Genomic DNA, 12,235 nt, shown 5'->3' on the forward strand with positions numbered 1-12,235 from the left:
TTCCACCAAGACCTCCAGTGCAGCACTCGAAAACCTTGGAGCCTGCTGTCTCGCATGTTATCTCATACTTCACTGTTTCCCAGTTCAGATTCGTTGCCTGCACAACTCCCAGTATCTGCTCCAGCTACAACGCACCTCCCTTTTAAGAGGTGCAGGATAGCTTTAAGCAGTACAGACTAGTTTTAAATGGTGCTAGGAAGTTATGATTTTGGAAAAGCAAGTTTAGTGCTGTCTGCACACAGCAATCATGCTAATCAGCAGGCAGCACGAAGGTGGCATGTTGTCTACATTTCAATCAATGGGCATGGGTTAATCGCTCAATCCCTGTGGCCGTTTTTGGGGGCTATCCAATTTAGCCCTCAAAACCTCTAGTGGGCCCAGGCTCATTGCTGGATCTTTTTTTAAATTCATTCATGGGATGTGAGCTTTGCTGCTAAGGCCAGCATCTATTATCCAACCTTAATTGTCCTTGAGAAGGTAATGGTGAATCGCCTTCTGGAACTGCTGCAGTCCGTGAGGTGAAGATACTCCCACAGCACTGTTAGGGAGGGAGTTCCAGGTTTTTGAGCCAGCAATGCTAAAGGAACAGCGATATATTTCCACGTCAGATGGTATGTGACTTGGAGGGGAACTTCAAGGTGGTGGTATTCCCATGCGTCTGCTGTCCTTGACCTTCCAGGTAGTAGATGTCGCAGGTTTGGGAGGTGCTGTTGGAGAAGCCTTGACAAGTTGCTGCAGTGCATCTTGTAGCTGGTACACACTGCAGACACAGTACTGGAGGAAGTGAATGTTTAAGATGGTGGATGGGGTGCAAATCAAGCGGGTTGCTTTGTCCTGGATGGTATCGAGCTTCTTGAGTGTTGTTGGAGCTGCACTCATCCAGGCAACTGGAGAATATTGTATCACATTCATTTAAACATTCACTCACTCCACCACCGGTGCACCATGGCTGCAGTGTGCACCATCTGCACGATGCATTGCAGTAATTCATCTCGGCTTCTTCGACCTCCCAAAACTGTGAACTCTACGACCGAGAAGGAAAAGGGCAGCAGGCGCATGGGAATATCATCACCTCCAAGTACCCTCCCTCCCCAAGTCACACATTATCTTGACTTGGAAATATATTGCCGTTCCCTCATTGTCGCTGGGGCAAAATCCTGGAACTCCCTTCCTAACAGCAATATGGAACTGCACAAGGACTGCAGCAGTTCAAGAAGGCGGCTTATCACTACCTTCTCAAGGGCAATTAGGGATAGGCAATAAATATTGCCCTTGCCAGCAACGCCAACATCTCAAGAACAAATAAAAAATAATCACATTCCTGACTTGTGCTGTGTGGATGATGGAAAGGCTTTGGGCAGTCAGGAGGTGAGTCACCTGCCGCAGAATACCCAGCCTCTGACCTACTCTTGTAGCAACAGTATTTATGTGACTGGTCCAGTTAAATTACTGTTCAGTGGTGATCCACAGGATTTTGGTGGGCATTCGGTGATGGTAATCCCGTTGAATGTCAAGGGGAGGTGGCTAGACACTCCCTTGTTGGAGATGGCCATTGCCTGCCACTTGATGGTGCAAATGTTATTTGCCATTTATCGGCCCAAGCTTGAATGTTGTCCAGGTATTGCTGCATGTAAGCACGGACTACTTCATTATCTGAGGAGTTGTGAATGGAATTGAACACGATGCAATCATCAACGACCAACCCCACTTCTAATCTCATGATGGAGGGAAGGTCATTGATGAAGCAACTGAAGATGGTTGGGCTTAGGACACTGTCCTGAGGAGTTCCTGCAACGATGTCCTGGGGCTGTGATGACAGTCGCACCCATCTTCCTTTGTTCTCGGTGTGACTCCAGCCAGTGGAGAGTTTTCCCCCGATTCCCATTGACTTTAATTTTACTAGGACTTCTTGATACCACGCTTGATCAAATGCTGCCTTGATGTCAAGGACAGTCACTGTCACCTTACCTCTGGATTTCAGCTCTTTTGTCCATGTTAGGACCAGGGTTGCAATGAGATCTGGAGCCGAGAGGTTCTGGCAGAACCAGAACTGAGTATCGTGTGAGCAGGTCATTGGTGAGTAAGTACCATTTGATAGCACTGTCGACAACACCTTCCATCACTTTGTTGATGATTGAGAGTAGGCTGATAGGGTGGCTAGATTGTATTTGTCCTTCTTTTTGTGGAAAAGACATATCTAGGCAATTTTCCACTTTGTCGGGTAGATGCCAGTGTTGTAGCTGTACCGGAACAGCTTGGCTAGAGGCGTGGCTAGTTCTGGAGCACAAGTCTTCAGCTGGGATGTTGTTGGGGCCTTTGCTGTATCCAGTATGCTCAGCTGTTTCTTGATATCACGTGGAGTAAATCGAATTGGCTGAAGTCTGGCTTCTGTGATTGTGGGGACCTCAGGAGAAGGCCAAGATGGATCAACCACTCGGCACTTCTGGCTGAAGATTGTTGCAAATGCTTCAGCCTTGTCTTTTGCACTTAATTGCTGGGCTCCACCATCATGAAGGATGTGGATAGTCATGGAGGCTCCTCTTCCTGTTAGTTGTTTAATTCACCACCGCCATTCACGATAATATACCAGGAATGATATAAGGAAATAATATAAAGAAAGATGGGTGACTGAGTACGGTGAGACATTTAATCACACTGCTGTCTAGTCTCAAGATCTTTCTTTATAATAATGTTCTGGTGTCAAGTAAAGTCAATGAAGTTATATTTTATTAAAACACTGATAGATTTGGTAACACTGTTTAAATGGTCGGCTATTTTCAATCAATGAGCTTCAAATATTTTAAATAAGCATTACAAATATGGTAATCGGAGATCTGAAATCAGTTGAACTAAATTGGGATCAAAAGGTTTCGCTCTTTCACCAACCATTCACATCTAACCAGAATGGTGATAAAGACTAGCTGTTGTCAGGTTATCAAAAGCATTGGTTTTATCTGATCATTTTTAATTTTCCTTTTGAAAAAATTCATTTAATTGTAAACAAATTGGCTTACATGTATAAAATTCAAAATATTACAAACTATTGTGACATTAAATTAAAGTAAAGGTTGGTATTTTTCGGGCGTTCACTTTGTTCAAAACCCATGCTGCTTAGTCTCAAAGCTCCAATCTGAGATAAATTACTTTCTCTCATTTGAAAGTAAATTATTTCAGATTTATAGTTGTAAAGCCCCATCTGTAAGTCAGCTTTATGTATGTTTGACCAAAGCAACCTCTCAATACATGCACGGGGCCGAAATTCAGGATCCCGGGAAGGACTGCGGGTTTTTGGTGGCCATTTGGCAAAATCGGCTGGCCGCCGCATTCCGGTCGATTGACCCCCATGACACAGTTTCAGCACGGGAGATTCTTCAGCGGTGTGGACTCCGCCGCAAGCCGCCAAATTCCGCCGTGGTATGGGGCCTGCGACGTGGTGACATCATCAGGGTGTGCGCCGCTGTTACGCGGCCATGCCACTCATACTCAGCTTAAAAAGTGAGCTTTTTGTTGAACAGTGCCCCCGCCAGCTTTTTGGGTCGGAGCACTTTGCCATGCTACTCGACACCGCTGGAGGAGGAGAACTGAGGATTCCCGCAATCGGGGTACTTTTGGTGAAATCTTTTGAGTTCATTTTGTGCATTTTGATAAGCTGCTTGAGTGGTGTTCATCGCTTTTGGGAGAGTTTAGCTCCCACTGATTAGTGGAGGCCTATAGGCCTCATTCTGTGCTCCACAGAGGCCAGCTTATCAGGGTCCAGCCTTCACACAGAATGGGCTCAATGTTGGCAGGGGAACACTTTTGTCCACCTTATGAGACGCAGGGTGGCACACAGGAGGAGGCGGTGGCATCATCAACAGGTAGCGAGGCAACGGGCAAGGGAGGCAGCAGCCACCATGGCTGCCCAACATCCAGGGGGGCCTGCAGATGGGCGCAGACCTGCACATAGAGAGAGTGGCCAGGAGGGAGATGGCGTGAGGAGGAGGGTCAGGTATGCTGACCCCCACACCACATACTGGGCCAGGAGCCTTGCCAGCAGCAGCCTGCAAAGGCTTCTGACCATGAGGAGGAACAGGGAGAAGATGATCAGCCAGCTGCCATGGAAGGTGGCCAGCACAGACCTGGTGGAAGGAGGCCATACCATCAAAGGGTCGACTGACGTCAGTTCTCCTTCCTGGATCTCAGTGATGAGCAATGTTTGGAAAGGCTCAGATTGAGAAAGGACATATTGAGGAAGCTGTGCAGTGTCCTGTGCTAAGATCTCCAGCCTCACATAAGGCTCAGGACCGCTCTGACCATTGAGACCAAGGTCACCATAGCTCTGAACTTTTATGCTATGGGTCTTTCCAGTCTGTGCCTGCAGACATAGCCAACATCTCACGATTCTCTGCCCATCGTTCCATCCAACAGGTCACCAATACCCTGTATAGGAGAAGAGTGGACTCTATCTACTTCCCGATGACCAGGGAGAAGCAGATCGAGTGGCAGGCCGCATTTGTCTGGATTGCAGCATTCCCCAAGGTGCAGGGTGCCGTCGACTGCACACACGTTGGCCACAATACCATCAATAGAAAGAGATTGCACTCCCTCGATGTGCAACTGGTGTGTGACCACCAGCGTAGGATCCTGGCAGTTGATGCCGGTATCCAGGCAGCAGCCATGGTTCATTCATTCTGCATCAAACAATTGTGTCCGTCCTTTTCGCTGGGCCAAATCAGGATTGTGGATGGCTACTTGGCGACCATGGATAACCCCTGTCCATTTGGCTGCTGACTCCACTACAGGACCCCAGGACAGCGTCCGAGCATGCCTATAATGACGCTCATTCTGGCACCAGGTGCATCATCGAGCATTGCATTGGGATCCTCAAGCAGAGGTTCCATTGCCTGGACCGGTCTGGTGGCGCCTTGCAGTACTCCCCTGAACGGGTCTCCATATTCGTGGTGGTCAGCTGCATGCTGCACAACCTGGCCCTCATGAGGGGCCAGCCGCTGGAGGGCTAGCCAGTAGTACCACACAATGAGGAGGAGGCACAGGAGGACGAGGAGGAGGATCCCCGTCATCACCCAGCCAGGAGGCGTCGTCACCATCGCAACCCTACAAGGGAGGTGTAGATACGTCTCATTGCTGCTCGATTCACATAATCTCATCCCCACATGACCCTTCAGCTCCTATTTTCCATGACCATCCCAATGAGTGCCTTCACACAGAATTGGCAACTCTCAAATGAAACACTCGCCCAGATATATATGCAAAAAATAAAGATTTATGACACGATGAAGTCAGTGCAAGAAGACAACAGAACAGAAAACAGTACCAGAAACTAACATAAAAGAGTTATTTTTTACCCTTGTGCATTTCGTTATAACCCCTCTTACGGGTGCCCATCCTACCACTATGCCTAAGTGTCTCCCCTGTGGCTGCCTCATGGGTCTGGGAAGGCTGCTGTGGTTCTAATGTCGGAGCTGCAGATGTCCTTGTCAGATGCCTTCGACCAGCTTTGGCCCTGGAAGGGCCGGGTGCAGACTGGGGGTCACCACCCTCCTGGGAGGGTCCAGTCTGGCTTGGCTCGGGCGAGGCCATGCGTGGAGGCACTGGCGGAGTGGCAGGACTGGAGCCAGGTATGGTATGACCCTGAGGGAGCACATCATCAGGATCCTGGTCCGACGAGCCTGAGTCACTCACCGGGGGTGGCACATTACCACCACCACCAAGCTGAGGGAGGTCAGGTCGGTGGTGTGGCGAGACACCGGAAGGTCCCCTGTGGCCCGTGTTGGACCCAGCCACGACGCAACACTGAGGTGTTGGGTGGCATCGAGCCGAGACTGCATGAGAGCAGCCAGAGTCTCAAAGCCAGCAGACGTGGCAGCAGTTTGATGCTCCAAGGCAGCAGTAAGACACTCCGTGGCCTGTTGCCCAGAGAGCATAAGAGCATTCTGAGCTTCCAGGGTCGCGGCCATCCTCTCGAATCCAGCACCGACGCACTCGTTCCCTCGGCCTGTGCTGAAATGGCAGCTGCCACATCACCTGCAGGTTGCGTCATCACAGCTGGATCCGCACGGACAATCTGGGAGTCCACCATCGCCTGCACACTGGTACTGATGGGCTCTATGTTGTGCGCAGAGCCGTCGACTATGCGGGAGGTGAATTCCTCCACACTGCTGACAGCCTCTCTGTCACCCTTGTCAGTGTCCCCAACATCTGCGAATGTATGGCCTCCATCCTTCTTTCATAAGCGCAACATCGATGGCATCATCTGCGTCCTCCTCAGCAGAACTCCAGTGCGGACTCGCCCCCTGGAGAGATGGCACCTGAGGTTGCCTACCCCGTCACATGCTGCAGCCCACTAGGCCCCGGTGCAACACCCAGTGCAGACCCCTGTGCCACGTCGACTATATCAGACCGCGCACTCCCAGTATCTGAGCTGGCGCGTGTGGGTGGAGGCGTTGGTGCCATCAGTGTCCTTCTCCTTCCTCTTCCTCATCAATCACATCCCCAAACGATGGTGTGCTCTCGATACTGTCACCAGGGCTTGACCCCTCAATGTCCTCACTGCTTCAATTTGAGATGTCTCCTGTGATGTGGAGAAGAGCCTCATCCAGGCCTGCAGCTGGTCTGAGGTCTCTCCTCACTCCCCACTGTGCTGGGTGTGCTGCCAGTGCTGCCACTCGGTCTCTCATCTGTAAACATAAATGGGAGAAGGGCTGCCATGAGGGGGAGGTGGGGGATTGATGCATGGAGCCTGCAAATAGCAGACTTCCAGAAGGAAAGGCACAGTAGGCGCTGGCGCAGTGAAGGTGAGAGTGCATTAAAGGAGAACCCTCACTTATCCACATCGACGTCAGCAGTACCCTGGCCCACAGGGAAGGCACCATGTCCGCCCACGAGCACCTCAACCCTCTCCTCCAAGGGTGTGAGGACCTGGATGTCTGCCTCGCCACCACCAGTCATCCTCTGCTCCATGTGATTGTGAGCGAGGTTGGCCTGCAAAACAAAGAATGGTTGGTGAGTACTACTGTGATGACCATCAGAAATGAGTGCACAAGTATTTGTCCCTGACCTGCAGCTGTAAATGTGAGATGAAAGGGAGCCTCCATTGTGAGAACGTACACACACATATATATATATATATATATATATTTATAGAGAGAGAGAGTTGTCAACAATGAAATGCTGCTTCAGTGACTAAACAGTGAGGATGGGAAATAAGAGAATGTTGAAGGAGAGGCTCACAGATGCAAGGTCAGCAGTTGGTGGAACAGATACTCACTTTCATAAGGCAGATGATATAATCGAAGTGTTTTCTGCACTGCATGAGAATCCTGTTATGAATGGAGGTGCCTGAAACCTCCTCTGCAATCTGCCTCCATGCATTGCGTAACACCTCACGACTTGATGTCCCCACATCGGGATAAATCAGTCTCCTCCCACCCTCGATAGCCTGCATGAGAGCCTCCAGCTCTGCGTCAATAAAGTGGCTTGACCTCCTTGATCCACTAGCATCAGCCATCTTGCAACTCAACTTCTTCCCTCCTCAGGGCCTAGCTGCAAACCCTGGCCTACTCGTTAGCGCAGGACCCCATTTTTTTGTCCCCTGAATTTCGATCAGGGAAACGCCGAAGAAATTTTGACATTGATGGCTCCAAAAGTCTGGAGGTGCGCCAGCTTTCTTGCGGAGCTGAATTTTGGCCACAACCTCTTGCTTTTAACTTTATGTGGTACAAAAATTGAAACAGGTAAAATAAAAACAGAACTATACAAGCAGAAGATGTCGAGTGATTTGTACAATGTTGGGTTTCAGTCATGAATGGATACAACAGTGAGAACTCATGTTAAATTTGTCCAGTCACTTGTTACATTCAAGCAGGTTTAATTGAAGGAAGTGGAGAGGAAGAGTTGAAAGAACAGTAAAATTGAACAGGATAGATTCAAGGGGAGCTTCCAGCAAGCTCTAGTGACAAGTACTCCACTCAATCCAAATTGGTGCTCTGTGTGGAATTTATGATGTGATACAGAATGCTGACACTCATAGAATCATTGAATCTTGCAGCAAGAGAACATAAGAACATAAGAAATAGGAGCAGGAGTAGGCCATTTGACCCCTCAATCCTGCTCCGCCATTTAATAAGATCATGGCTGATCTGATCATGGACTCAGCTCCACTTCCCCGCCCACTCCCCATAACCCTTTATTCCCTTATCGCTCTAAAATCTGTCTATCTCCGCCTTAAATATATTCAATGACCCAGCCTCCACAGCTCTCTGGGGCAGAGAATTCCATAGATTTACAACCCTCTGAAAGAAGAAATTTCTCCTCATCTCAGTTTTAAATGGGCAGCCCCTTATTCTGACATTATGGGCTAGATTTTACATTTTTATGCAGATCTCCCAAAAATGGGCATTATTTCTGGCATGGGCGGTAAAAATGGGTTTTCAGATCGCCGGTTTGTCGCCCATTTTCAAAGCCCCTAGTGTCCATTTTTGAAATTTGGCGTTACCACGAGCGATATGAAATGAGCGTTAGTGTTAAATCTCTCTGACATTCTGCTGTAAAGTTTCACTGACCTTAGCAACGGCATGGTAATGCTCGATTCCCGCAATTCAGGAGGTCAAAGGTCATCATGACATGCGCATAAGAGGAGACAGCTAGAGAGGGAGCTGAGAGGGAGTGAAGGCATATGTGGGTGTGGTGTGGCTGCTTTGGGAGGAAGGAGGGAGAGTTTTGAGCTTTATAGCAAATTGGGAAAAAAAATTAGCTGTTACCAGCCAGATATTTGCCCGAATTTGGTGCCTAAAATGGAGGGAGAGGAGGAGGCGACGCAGCATGCTGTGGAGACTGACGCTGGAGAGAGCAGTGAGGTGGAAGAGGAGCACATTAGAGGGCGCAAAAGAGCCAGGAGGTTCTCGGATGAGGCAAATGCCTCCCTCCTGCAGGACGTCAAGTTTGGCCAAGGGGGGGCATGGGAAGCTCACTCCAAAGGCCTACCAGAAGATATGGGTGGTCTCGTCGGCGCCCAACGAGGTGCGTGAGGGCAACCAATGCCACAAGCGATGGAACGATCCTGTTGGATCCGCAAGAGTAAGTATTACATTTATTTACATATTTATATTATTTGATTTGAAAGAGTCATGAGTGACTATAATCACATTTACCGGGAATGTTGTACTCAAAGCCTGCGTTCATGGTGTACATCTTTAGATAAAGAATGATAATTATCATAATAGTCATGATTACATCTGTCGGTTATGTGTTGTATCAGTCTCTGTGACAGTACCTAGCAATGATATCATGCAATAATCTCATGCCATGTCAGCTTGTTACCTTTTACAGAAGAAGCTATTGAGGATTAGGTCCATGCAGAGGCAAACGGGTGGGAGGCCACCAGTCCCCAGCGACATCACTGACATTGAGGAGCGGGTGCTCACACTCGTGGGGAAGCACCCCTGGGCAGCCATGCAGGCAGCTGCAGACGCTGAAGTGATGCCACGTGAGTAAAGTATACACCATTGCTTGATGTAAGGTCAATTGATGCCACACCCACTCATATCTTGAACAATCATATATGATAGATGGGTTCTAAAATTGTCCTATAAATAATGCTGGCCTAATGAAAAACATTACAATACAGAATGTGTTAATGGTCATGAAATGTGATGTCTGTGATGATTTTGATAGCGGTGGTGCTTTTGTCGTGCATATGCTGTGTGTAGCGCTGGACTCACCTTGTGACCTTGCACCCCCTTCTCCTCTAATAACCTAATTTGTGTTTTGCAGCTCAGCCAGCAGCGCGGCCCCAGGCAAGACCACAGAGGCCACAAGGTGGGGGCGGGGGGCTGGACTCGGCAGACGAGGCTACATCTGCTGCTGAGGAGCTCCGATTCTCACCCGTCATTCTGCTGGGTCTGTTCTCTATGGATGAGAGCGTCAACTTCAAGGAACCTGCATCGCCAAGTTCCAGAAGGCATTCCACCCCAAGGCCATCTAGTGCTCCACCGGCCATTCCCACCTCCACTCTGGAGGTACCGGGTCCAAGCACCTCGCCACAGGGCACCCCATTTGTCCCCAGGATGGCGCCAACCCTGCGGAGGTTTCGTGGACGCGGCATGTCTGGTCCACGAGCGCCAGATGAGAGCGGAGAGATGGTTAAGTTGTCCAGGAGGACTGACTCAGAAGAAGAAACTGGTGATTCAATACAGAATTTTCCAAAATCTATTCTTGATTTTGAATGTCAAGCAGCAATAAGATGAATGAATGTAGTTTTTCATAGCACTGTAAAATGTTTCTGCAGCTCTCTATCCAAAGGAGAGTTTGGTTATTTTGTGCAGGAAATAGTGATTAAAAATTACAGTAAGTGAAAAGGCTGTCACCTTTTTTAAAAGAAAACATGTCCAGATTCCTATCATCCCCAAGTGAGAGTAAACCTAATTTGAATGCATTTTTGAAAAATCTAATTGGCTGAAGAAAAATGTTAATTAAGCAATGATGTACATTGGGCAACCTTAAATAGTCTGAAGAAACTAAGTTGAGAATGATGGATAGCTGAGAGTTAATTCATTGCCCAGAGATTACCCTCCTCCTGAGGTTGACATTCAGAGTGATATTTTGCCCCAGTGCTACTCCAATGGTCCATTTCAAAATAGTTCCAGAGATCAGTCAAAAATATCTTGTACACTATAGTTTTCCATCTTTCCTGAAATTCTTAATTTCCTGCCGTAATAGCTTCCATCAAGAATGATGGTTTGTTCTGGGACAGAACGTACCTGGAGACTGCCAAGTGAGAAAGTTTGATGGCCAGCATTGCTGAACCCTAAGTAACTTTATCATAGAGCTGCTTATATCATCATAGGCAGTCCCTCGAAATCGAGGAAGACTTGCTTCCACTCTAAAAGTGAGCTCTTAGGTGACTGAACAGTCCAATACGGGGATGATGATGATGATTATATATTCAGACCCACAAACAAAATTATGGTTGATTATAGAATAATTGCATCCATTGCAAAGCTATACAGTAACTATTCATCTTTTGCTGTTTTGAGTTACCTCACATTTTGAAATGTATCAGTGGAGAGGCACTGAGCCAACCTAATGTCACCTGGACGAATTATCACTACAAGTTCCCCCTCGGGACATAATATTCAAAAGTGGCCTCACCACCAGCCTATACAAAATCGGAATAACTTATCAAATGTCCTTGCAATGCATCTCATTATATTATAACACCTTCACATTGAGTGGATATTTTCTGTGAATGGTGAATAATTGCCCCCAAATCCGAATGAACATTTCTTCATTTTGTAAATGTTCAAATGTGCATAACCTATGTTAAATCTATATGCTAGTCCTTAGTGCATCAGTTAATTGGTTCAGATTTCTTTGAATGTGTAAGTTATAAAATTTGCTGATGGCATTGAACTGTATGGCCAGATAAGTATAATACAAAACTATCATCTCTGAATAGTTTGAACAGCAGCGGACCGAGCACAATATTTGCAAAAATCCATTCTTCATTCAATCAAACGGTTTACATTCATCATCACTTTCTATTTCTAAAGGTTTTCAATCCACATGACTAATTTGTTGTTAATGCCCTAAATGTACTTCATTTAACCACTGATTAGTTACAAACCCTATCAAGTTTACTTTGTAACAACGTGACGGCTCCTCTGGCTAGGATTTGCTTCAGCTGTGGTTTCAGGCAACTCAAATGGGAATATAACACGTTGCACTAATAAAAGGAGAAGCCACCAACCTAGCAAGTCTTTCTAACCAATAAGTGAAAACTGCAGAAATATGAATTTGCTACGATATATTGCTAATTAGCTTGCCTTCAGTTAGCTACTGCAGAATCACAGAGAATAAAACTAGCTACAAAAGTTGCTAGTTTATTTTTATGTTGAAAACACACTACTGCAAAATCAGCTTTAAAAGCTGATGTATCAAATTGAAAAATTGTTTGAAATCATGCACAAATGGCTGCAGCATAGTCAGAACAAACTGAGAGGTGTTTAAATCTCTGCATTAAAAAGGTCTGTCTGCATAATCAACTCATGATAGAACATGAGTGCTGTATGCAACTTCTTGCCAGCCATTTTGGAATTGAGAAACAGTAGGGATGCTTTTTCCAAATTGAGTAGTAAACAGGATCCTAACATTCTGTAGCTGTTTTTTTTTTCCGTTTTCCATCCCATGATCTTACTAGGTCTACGTTTAAATACAACACAGGGAAGTATAATGTGGA

The sequence above is a fragment of the Pristiophorus japonicus genome, chromosome 1 (assembly GCF_044704955.1).
Source record: "Pristiophorus japonicus isolate sPriJap1 chromosome 1, sPriJap1.hap1, whole genome shotgun sequence".
NCBI classification, from domain to species: Eukaryota; Metazoa; Chordata; class Chondrichthyes; family Pristiophoridae; genus Pristiophorus; species Pristiophorus japonicus.